Source organism: Vigna unguiculata, chromosome 4 (genome assembly GCF_037176805.1).
Source record: "Vigna unguiculata cultivar grain cowpea cultivar isolate G323 ecotype 2 chromosome 4, ASM3717680v1, whole genome shotgun sequence".
NCBI classification, from domain to species: Eukaryota; Viridiplantae; Streptophyta; class Magnoliopsida; order Fabales; family Fabaceae; genus Vigna; species Vigna unguiculata.
In genome coordinates, this window is record NC_140795.1 from 19634360 (window position 1) to 19645838 (window position 11479).

Sequence of the window (11479 nt, forward strand, 5' to 3'; positions counted from 1 at the left end):
TGTGAATGCTCTCGATTGAAGAGCTTGTCGGGTCACTTGAGTTGCATGAGCAGCAAAGAAGGAAAACTAAAGAGGAGTCTCTCGAACAAGCACTACAAGCTAAGACAACCATAAAGGAAAAGAAGGCATCTTATATTCAGAACACTCGAGACCGAGGATGTATAAAAAGCGATTATGGTGGTAAAAGTTAAAGCCGGGAAGAAAAGAAAGAATAGTCTTGGTCATATGTTGAGTGCTTCAAGTGTTGCAAGTATGACCATTATGCAAAGGAGTGCAAATCGGTTAAATGCTATAGTCATGGTCATATCGAACATTTAACAAATGATTGTCGATCTGAAAATGAAAAAGAATAAATGACCAACCTTCTCATAAAAGATGGTGAAAAGGAAGCAGTGTTATTGATGATGGGACATAGCTCAAGAGCCAAGCACAAGCAAGGGAAGAACTCAACAAGAAGGTTGAGTATCATGGAGAATTCAACAAGAAGGATGAGTATCATGGATAACTTGATAAGAAAATTAAGTAGTGTTGAAAGGTTGGTAAGACATCCAGATATATCTATGATGCATTCAAATAGCCTAGTAAGATTCATAGAAAGCTTAGATAGCTCATTAGGAAGTCCAGACAATTCGGTGGGAAGTCAATATGGCTCAATTAAGTCGATGGAGCAAGTGGAATGCTCAGATAGCTTAGTAGAATAGGTAAACAACTCGGATAGCTCTTACAATTACGAAGACGAGCTTTTTATTCAAAGATTAGAGCTTGCTAGAGGCATATTGTAATAAAGAATTGACAACGAAGGTAGAGGCAATGCAGAGTTATAAGCAAGCTTAGAAAAAGAAAGTAGGTTTTGTATAAGTGGTGCCTGAAACTTGAACAATAAATGTTAAGCTTGCAAGAGCAATTGCGTGCCGAGAAGGATCTTCAAGTTGCATTAGAGATGCAAGATGAGAAATGGTGACTTGAAATGGATGATGAGTTGATGGCATACCCCCTTGCCATTGCCAACCATATTCAATAAGAGTTAGAGCCATTTATGCATGGTGAATCAAAGCTCTTTCTCCATTTTGGAGCATCTGTAGTAGTATAGGAATTTGTGGACCTTGTATTAAGGGTCACGTAGTGTAGGATTTCCTTTTCTAGACCTTGTGTCATGGGCCAAGTAATGTAGTGTTTTTGGTCAAGCTTAGGTCACCAAAAGTTAACATTTATAGTTGACCAATTTGCGCCTAGATTAGTTAACCATGGGTGATTAAGGTTTTAAACCTAACTTGGTTGCCAAGGTGGAGGAGATCCCACATGAGGAGTTGTGGCTACATGGCATGTTGTTAATGGGGAGTATTCTCCATAAGTAGTGGTCATGTGTCATGTTTCTAGTGGGCAAGCTTTTTGCAAAGTAATGGTCACATGACACTCTAGGAATGGAGAGTTTTTCTACAAGTTAGTGGCCACATGTCCTCGTCTAAATGGGGAGGATTTCTAAACTTGTACTATTGTACCTTTGGTGGCCAAGATGGGATTTTTAGGATTTTTTGTCTAAAAACTTTGGAGACACCTTAGCCTATAAATAAAGGTGTCTCCACCCATAGATTTTCACTTTGAGATTTTGTAATGTTATGTTTCCAAAATATTTTTGTGTCATTTCTCTAGAGTTGGCTCAACCTTTCAAGAGAACCATCAAACACCTCCATCCCACCATCAAACCACCAAACTGAGCCCTCCCAGCCAGCTTTCATGCCCATCCCTCACTGCTTCCACCAACCATCTCTTCACAGCCTCATCTTTATGCTTTGGTCCAACCTAGCTTGAGAAACCGTCCATCATTTGGTATCAGCAACTTTAGTCCTACAAGAGCTAAGTTTCTTGGTCTTTAACTATCTTATTGTTTTTATTTATTTTCCATGTGTTGTTCTTTATTCTCTCATTTTCACGTTAAAATGTGTTTCATGGTTCTAGTTTTTTGTTGTTTCCTTGGAACCATTCATTTTTTTCTTTAAGTCCTCCATATTTATGTATATTTGTGTGCTTTTGATTTTCTTCAGTCATTCTTCATTCTACAAAGCAACTAACAACTGTAAAATCATTGCCTAAAGTAGGTCAATCTAATGCCACAACTAGTCAATGCAAATGCCACTATAATTCTGCCAATTCACTTTTGTTCCAGATTCTATAGATAACAAGTTTTCAGGTCAGCCTTCAACAAATGTCACTAGTCAATGTAGGTCAACCAACTCATCTAATTTTGTCTTTTGGTGTTCTTGATAAACTATTCCAAGTTAAAATTCTAGCTCCAACGTGGCACTTTTATATGACAACAACCCCAATAGCTCGAGTGTGGTAGGAAGTTTCTTTTCCATCTTACCCCTGGTTATCACTATTTGGCTCAAATTTCTTGCACATAGATAGCAATCCATTAAAATAAGTAATTTTGGACATTACATTTACTTAAGAGTAATCTAGATAAAATTAAACTATCCAAAACATAATATAAAGCTACTCTAAACTAACTAATAACTACTAGTAATAATATGTGAATCAAACTTAAAATTAAAGTTAAAGCAAACTAGAGTACTACTTACTATGCCAAAGAAATCTATCGAATTATAAAACTACACTAAAACTGGTCTAAAAACAACTAATCAGTGCAAATTTGTAAAAATCAGAAAAATACCTCTTTAAATTAAATTTACTCTAAAAGGTACCAGGAAAGGAACCAAGGCACACCATGATGCCATACACAGAAGAACAAGATTAAAACATTTGACAGTTATTCAAAATACATGCTCAAAAAGCAAAGTAGTACATAGGCCACAATGCCTTAAAAGTGTACTCGAAGCAAGGGAATCCAACGCAAGATTTAGCTATGCAGCGGAGTTTCCATCATCTTGATAACCATGAAGAGCTCCCACATCTGCTCACATTAATAAATTGATAATCATCGCAAAAGGAGAAAACCACATACAAAACAAACACAAGCAATAGAAAGGGTAAGCTAGAGTAAAAAGGTTTTATCATACAATTGAGCATGCAATTTAAAATTCAATAATACATGAATCAACAAGGCATGTGATAGCAACCAAGCAAGACTTTAAGACTTAATTATTCTGATACATATAATCAGTCGGAATAACTATATGCTTACACTTGTGATGACCTCTATTGCTCTATAGAGTCATTTCCAATGGGTTTCACCCTACCACACACAAGGTTAGCCTTCAAGCATCTAAGGTCATTATCCTGCCAAAGACTAGGGCCTTCTGTTACTCTCATGGAATTACGTCCATTACATGAGGCACTACCATGAACTCTCACCAAGAGATTCATGGAATTACGTCCATTATATGAGGCACCACCATGAACTTTCACCAAGAGGTTCATGGAATTACGCCCTACCCATACCATAGCAATGTCTCACCAACCAATTATAGATTTATCATGTATACCAATCTCATGCCAATATTCAACCAACCATCCAATCATGTTCCATACGCATAGTCATACCAAACTCATCAATTCCAGCCCACAAACCATTTAACACATGCATATTCACCCAATTCATGCTTTAACAAAGCAACTTAATCAAACATGTGACCGTCCACCAAAAATAGAGGAGAAACCAGTACCTAAGCACGTCCCTGCCCAATTCTCGCTCAGGCTTTCACCTAAACGAGAACTCAAGCAGTGGAAACAATGGGCTTTCACATTTTCTCGCTTAGGCGAGACCTCCTCGCCTCAGTGAGATGACCTCTCGCTCAAAACTGAAGCTCGTCGCCAAAGTGACAGGTCGTGCATTAGGGTTTTAAGGAATATTCACATAATCATATAGAAAAAGTAGAATATAAAAGTTACCTGAAAGCAATGGATATTAGGTTATCTTGTTTGTAATGGCTTCAGATCAAAACTTTGAACCTACCCACCTATGAAGAATATGAAAGAAATAAAGATGAAGTGAACCACATGAATCATAGTTTTTAAAACAATGAACAAGAAGGGATAAAATGTACCAATTAACTTGAACTAAGAAAGATGAAGAGCGTGAAGAAAAGCCACACACAAGTTTATGAGCACATAAATAAATGGGTCAAGTTAGAATGTTCTCCCACAACCCTTCGTTGTGGTCATCACGTACGGCATGAACATCATCTACTTCATTGTCGACATTCAAGGTTGGCATATTTGATGAGAAGGATGGAGTTTTGCTAATATCAAGTATCAATTCATCATTGTAATCTGTATAATGTAGGGTTCTGCCTTGGAGAACCACTGACCATTTTTGTTAGTGGGATCAGTGACATAAAACACTTGTTTGCTTGAGATGCCATGATGAATGACTCTTTAGTATAACCTTCCTTTTCTAGGTCAACCAAGGTAAAACCTAGATCATCAGTCTTCACGCCAGTATTACCATCAACCCACTTACATTTAAAAATAGGTACTCTGAAAGTTGTGTAATCTATTACCCAAATATCTTTAATTACACCAAAGTAGCACATTAAGGCCATAATCGGATATTTATCCTTTGAACTTGAGAAATGCATTGATTCAGCTACAACCATTACTCCACTATTCTATGTGGTGCTTTTTTCATCTTCGTCTTTTGTATGAAATGTATAATTGTTTATATCATACCCACTCCAACATAAGACATCATAGTTTGGATTACTTGCTAGCCAATTTAATGTATTAGAAGTTGTATTGTCATTTTGAACCTGTTGTTTGAACCACTTCAAAAAAGTTTTGTTGTGCTCATTAATGACCCACTTTTGAGACATTTGTGGATTATTTCTCTTCACAATATCTTTATGAGCACTTAAATAGGGGATGACTTCTTTAGTGTTATTCAATATATATAAATGTGCTTGGAGAACTTCATCTCTACTCAGAGTTCTAACTTTTGCATTTCGAGTACCCTTACCAGCACCTCTTTCATGGTAACGAGACTTCGGTACCCCTATAGCTTCAACTTGTGATAAGTAGTCTGTACAGAACTCAATAGCTTCCTCTGCAATATATCTTTCAACAATTGATGCTTCTGGACGATATTGGTTCTTTACATACCCTTTCAATATCTTCATGTATCGTTCAATAGGGTACATCCATCGTAAGAATACTGGACACAAATTCTAACTTCTCGGACTAAATGAATAATCAGATGGACCATAATATCAAAGAATGATGGAGGAAAGTACATCTTCAACTGACACAATATGAGTACAGCCTCATTTTCTAACTGATCCAACTTCTCAATATCGATAACCTTACTACATATTGCATTAAAAAAGAAGCACAATCTTGTTAAGGTATATCTAACATTCTTAGGCAATATGCCTCGAATAGCCATTGGTAGAAGTTGTTGCATCAATACATGACAATCATGAGATTTTAACCCAAGTAATTTTAGATCTTTCATGGATACAAGTCTTTTAAAATTGGAAGAGTAACCTAGTGGAACTTTCACACCTTGTAAAATCTCACAAAAACTTCTCTTCTCTTGTTTAGACAATGTGTGACATGTTGGAGGCAAGTATGTTCGCTTACCATGTGATTGTGGAGCTAATTGTTCTCTTATACCCATTTCAACTAAGTCCAAACGAGCATTTAGACCATCTTTCGTCTTGCCTTGAATATTGAGGAGTGTTCCGATAATACTATCACACACATTTTTCTCTACATGCATAACATCTATACAATGTCTCACATCAAGCACCCTCCAATATGGGAGATCAAAGAAAATTGACCTTTTCTTCCATATTTTGCTTGAAGTGCCTTTATTTTTCATCTTTCCAAACACATCCCCAATGTCTTTCACACGCTCATACACTTGTGACCCACTTAAAACCATTGGAGCTAATTCATTTTCTTGACACCCATTAAATGCTTTCTTCAATTTACGATATGGATGGTTTGTACTAAGAAATCTACGATGTCCAAGGTATACTGTTTTCCTTCCATGTTGTAGTTGATGGTGACATATGCTTTCTTCACATATAGGGCATGCTTTGTGACCCTTAATGTTATATCCACTTAAATTACCATATGTTGGAAAGTCGTTGATTGTACAAAATAACATGGCATGCAACTTGAATGAATCACTAATGTACCCATTAAACATATCAACACCCTCCTCTCATAACATCTTCAAATCTTCAACTAATGGGGTTAAATAAATATCAATGTCGTTTCCTGGTTGTCTTGGACCCAAGATCATCAAGGATAACATAACATATTTGTGTTTCATGCACAACCAAGGAGGTAAATTGTAAATCATTAATAGAACAGGCCATGAACTATGTTTACTGCTTAAGTTACCATATGGATTCATTCCATCTGTAGCAAGTCCAAATCTAATGTTCCTTGAATCATTGGACAAATTTGGGAACATGGAATCAATTTTCTTCCATTGCAAACCATCTGCCGGATGTCTCAAATGGCCATCTGTTGTACGTCCATCTGCATGTCATCTCATGAGTTTTGCATCATTTGCATTGCTGAATAAACGTTTCAACCGTGAAACTACAGGAAGATACCACAAAACTTTTGCTGGAGGACCCTTACTATCAGATTCAAACTCACTATGTTTCTGTTTGTATCTTGACACCCCACACCGTGGACATTGATGTAACATGGCTAACTCCTTCCTGTACAAGACACAATCGTTTGGGCATGCATGAATTTTTTGATACTCCATACCCATCAGACACAATATCTTCTTCGCATCATAATTGCGTGTTGGCAACGTGTTACCTTTAGGAAGCATGTCACTCAACAACTCAAGTAATTCTGTGAAGCTTTTATCAGTCCACCCATTTTTTGCCTTCACATTGAACAATTTTAATACCGCTGACAATCGAGTATACTTAGTGCATTCTGCGTACAGATGTTTTTCTGCGTCATTGCACAAATTGTCATACACATTCGCACGTTGAAAGGAATCATGTCCAATATCACGAATCATTTCCTCCATTTGATCATCCATCTCTAAATCAACTTCTTCTGCTTCAGACACATCTACACTTGGCATGTCTATTAATTCACCATGCCATATCCACTTTGTGTAGCTCTTTAAGAAATCATCACAAAGAACGTGCTCCCCAATAATGTCAGTTGGTAGTTTTCTCTCATTCAAACAATTAACACACGGGCAGTAGAATTTTCCATTATTATCCAGAACATTCATATTTGCAAATTCAAGAAATTCTTCCACTCCATTCTCATATTCATTTGTTGTGCGTAAAAAATTTATCCAACTCTGATCCATTGTTGTGTGTATAAATTAACACCACTGCTTTTGGTTAGAGCTCAGAAACAGCCAAACACGTAGTCCAATATGTGAACTCAACACTACCACCATTTAATATAACATAACAACTCATTTGACTTTGGAACAGTTCACACAAATGAATTCTAAGCAACAAAAATTCTATGAGCACAAGCTATATAACTCACTAATGAAGATAGAACAAAAGAATCTCTCAAACAGTTCATCAACAATTTTTATTGATAGTAGACATCATAATTATGGGTCAATAATCCAATTATAGGTCACTGATTTGACTCCTATGATATATCAATATCTAAATTATTTTCTGTTTTATTTAAAAGATATATGAATTATTATAAATTTCAAAAATGGTTATTATTATTGTTGCTATATATCTTTTATCATAATGGTTATAATAAAACCTATATAATATTATATTTATAAAAGGGGAGTATTACAAAAAATTTAGATTTGATCTGTATAGTATTTTTGTTTAATGTAACTTTCTTATTAATTCAATTAAAGATGATAAATTATGTCATTTCAGATCCTTTTGGTTCACTATTAACCCATCACAAGTGAGATGGGAAAATAGACTTATCATTTATGTGATCTTAATTTTGACTCGCAACCAAATTTAAAAAAATAAAATTGTTATTTTTCACTTAATATATATATATATATATATATATATATATATATATATATATATATATTATAAGTCTTCAATTTATAATTAATATTTTTAATAAGATAAATTAAAAAGATTATTGTCTTTACATATTAAATTAATTCATAATTAATAATAGAAAATTAAATTAAAGGTGTTGATTAATACAATTTTTTTAACTATTTTTTATATTAATGTATAGTTAAAAATCATCCAACTCTGTCAAGTTGGCAAGTTATTGTTAGGTGAATTTATTTGACACTTCTATATTTAAGCAACAGCCAAACACTTCAGTATTGTTGAAATTTACTTATTAATTATTCACTCTTTTTATTGATGATAAGTATTGTTTTACTTCATTATAGTTTCTCACACCCTCAGATGGTTTCCATAAATTTAAAAACAGATTGAATTTTTTATATTTTCTAATTTTTTTAATTAGTTTGTTCCATTACTAATAGTAAATTTCTAGAAACTTTTTATTTTATTTGCAGTAAGAAATTATAGTAGCGTGTTTTCCTATGTAGGTGATGATTATGAACATGTGTTGTTTATTAAGACCTAAAATAAGTGGATGGTGCATAGTAATGTATAACTACTGCTAGACCACCTTTTTACTTTCATCTTCTTTCAATTACTTATTTACCCCATTGAGTTAATTTAATTAACTTCACCAACGGTAAAAAATTTCCCGTACCAGACTTAATTTGCTTTAGTTTCACTAAAATAAAGGCACAGAAGTAAAATGTCAGTGACAGTGATTATTGGCAAAATGTCACAAAATCAGAGGCATAGAAACAAGATATTATGCTTGAGTTCAAAGTATATATACATATAGTTTGTATCTTGAGTTCAAAGTAGTGGATACACATATACATATATACTAACTAGTTCGTTTTCAGCTTTCTTTTTTCTTTTGCCTCTCTTCCAACAAGTACCTTGTAGCTACCACTTCGAAACTGTTTCTATCACTCTCCCCAGACAATGCAATGAAACTGAAACAGTCACACCCCTCTCTCCCTCTCTCATATAAACTGCATCTACATTCACATTCACAACAACTTCCATGCATATATATAAATTTTAATAAAATGTTCTATTATTATTCATTGTTTAAACCAATAGAATTGAACTAGTCTTGGTATTCCTCCATTGATGTGAAGTTGAGCAAGAAGAGACTGTATTCAGAGTATCTTAGTATTATTCAGCCTCAGAGCTGTTGCGGGAGACTACATTTTGCTTTTAGGAATGCTAAGAGATGAGGCCCTAGTTCCAAGATAAATGCAGAAACCGTAAACAATCCATCATGAGTAAGACAAAGAGAGGATATCATAGGAGTTGGCTGAGCTTTCAAACTTAACATATTTACTTTAGAATATCATGATTTGGGACAGATGTAGACTATACCATCAGACTGCCGAGAAACTTCAACTCCAACAAAATAGTGTAAAGGCCCTAGATCCTATAAAGGGAAGTGATTTCAAAGTAGAGAAGTAATGGAATGTATATGGCTTACCAAATTACCTGTGATGATGATATCATCTACATAAACAAGTATAAAAAGAGTAGAATTGACCCAGAATTTGATTAACAAAAATAAGTCACTTTTAGTGGAGTGAAAACCAAAGGCAGTTAAAGTTTGACTGAGTTTATTAAACAATGATCTTGGGGCTTGTTTTAATCCATAGATAGCTTTTGAAGTTTACAAACAAGCTTAGGATCATGAGAAATAAAACCAGACAGTTTTTGCATGTAAAGATCTTCTTGGAAACATCATGAATAAAAGCATTGTTTTTGTCAAGTTGATGAATGGGCCATTTGGCTGAGAAAGCATATAAGTGAGAACAACTCTAATAGTAGAATGCTTAATCACAGGACTAAAAGTTTCATTAAAATCCAAACTTGGTATTTGATGACAGCCATTTTGATCAAATAGGTAGAGACATTTAGATCATTCTTTGGGGCTTTAAGTTGAATTTTTAATTTGTTTACCTTGACACGGGTATGAGACACATAATAGCATAATAGGTTTTAAGTTTGTCCCAATTAATTTGAAAAAGAACAATCAAGACCTATCAATTTTGTTAGGATTGGAGTAGTCATGGAGGCCAGCAACCCACCAATTGATGTTGTTGGTCATATTCAACATGTGAGGGATTCAGAGAACTGCTTGTCGCATTATTAGAGGACATATTAATTTTGGTGGAGGCTGTATGCCCCATCACAATAGTTTAATATAATTCTCATTTCTTTTCATTGCATCAATTTCGTTACTTTATTTGAAACAAATTACTTAAACTTATGTACATATAATTGAGTTTTTATTTTATTTTTTTAGGTTAGCTGTGATTTCCGCAATTCAATATCAGAGGCGGAGGGAACAATGATGATAACTATTGCGTTCAAGTATCATCAACCAAAGTTTATTCTGAGTCTCTTTTCTTGTTATTTTGCAGTGCTTCAAATACTAATAACATGGACCTACACGCACATCTATTGTATTGTATGGATTAAGTTAGTTATATTTTGTGTGCATGTTAGTCCTGAACTTCAAATACTTTGAAGATTTAACTTCGTAACAATGTCATCTCTGCTACCCCTAAGAAAAATTAATGTGTTTGAATTCAGACTTTAAGTTCATCCACTATTCTATGCTTTTAGGAGTTTGCTACCCATGTTATTTTTAAGTTTTATATTCTTGGTATATTTCATCACAGAGAGACATAGCTCTATTAGGTTTCAAATAGGCCTGGGTGAGGGTGACTTCGAATAAAATGTTATGAAGAGGAATGTACTATAGTTATAAAGTTGCAGAAAGGTCATGAATTATTGAAGGTGATAAGAGGATATGTTTATTTGCAGAAAGGTCTATCACTGCTGAAGATTCAAATGGATAAATGTGACAATACTAATAATGTAAGCAAAGTGACTCATAGGGGACAAGATTTTGTATATGCTTCCTACTTTTTATGTTGCTGATGTTAGTGAATATGAGCCAGTTTTTATCTAATTCCAAATTTTCAGCTACCATGTTGCACAAAAGGAAGAAAAAAAAAGAAAAGAGATTCAGGGACAAGAGATATATAGAGTAGTTATATGAAAATTTTATCGGTTTACACCTACCACTAGGATAGTGGCGTCACAACTCCTGCAGATATCCCCCAACCAATGTCTGAACAGGTGAAATTGGACGCTTAGCCCCTACAGAAGCTGACCCCAAGGCTTTCAAGTTATTCAATGCTTCTTCCTTGATTTTTTTCACTCCTTAAGACTTGAATTTCTAAAACCACAAAAGTTAGCAATTAATAAAAAATAAAAAAACTTAGGAGAATTTGGACTTTTAAAAAAATAATACATACATTCGTATATGCTGTCATCTAACCATCAAGCATTGAAGAAAACAATATTGCTTCAGGAACCATGATAAAACTATGGTGTGATTGAAGAAATTAAATATTGAATAAACTGATTAAGGGAATGCTTTTATCTTAGCATAGATTCTATAGAAACAACAACTTGTGTGGACAATCATCCACATCATTATGTTT

At 34.4% G+C, this 11479-nt stretch overlaps 1 pseudogene; it reads right to left on the reverse strand.

Annotated features, from left to right (window-relative positions):
• Window positions 1-3908: 3908 nt before the first annotated feature.
• Window positions 3909-7668, reverse strand: LOC114180586 (uncharacterized; annotated as a pseudogene).
• Window positions 7669-11479: the final 3811 nt, after the last annotated feature.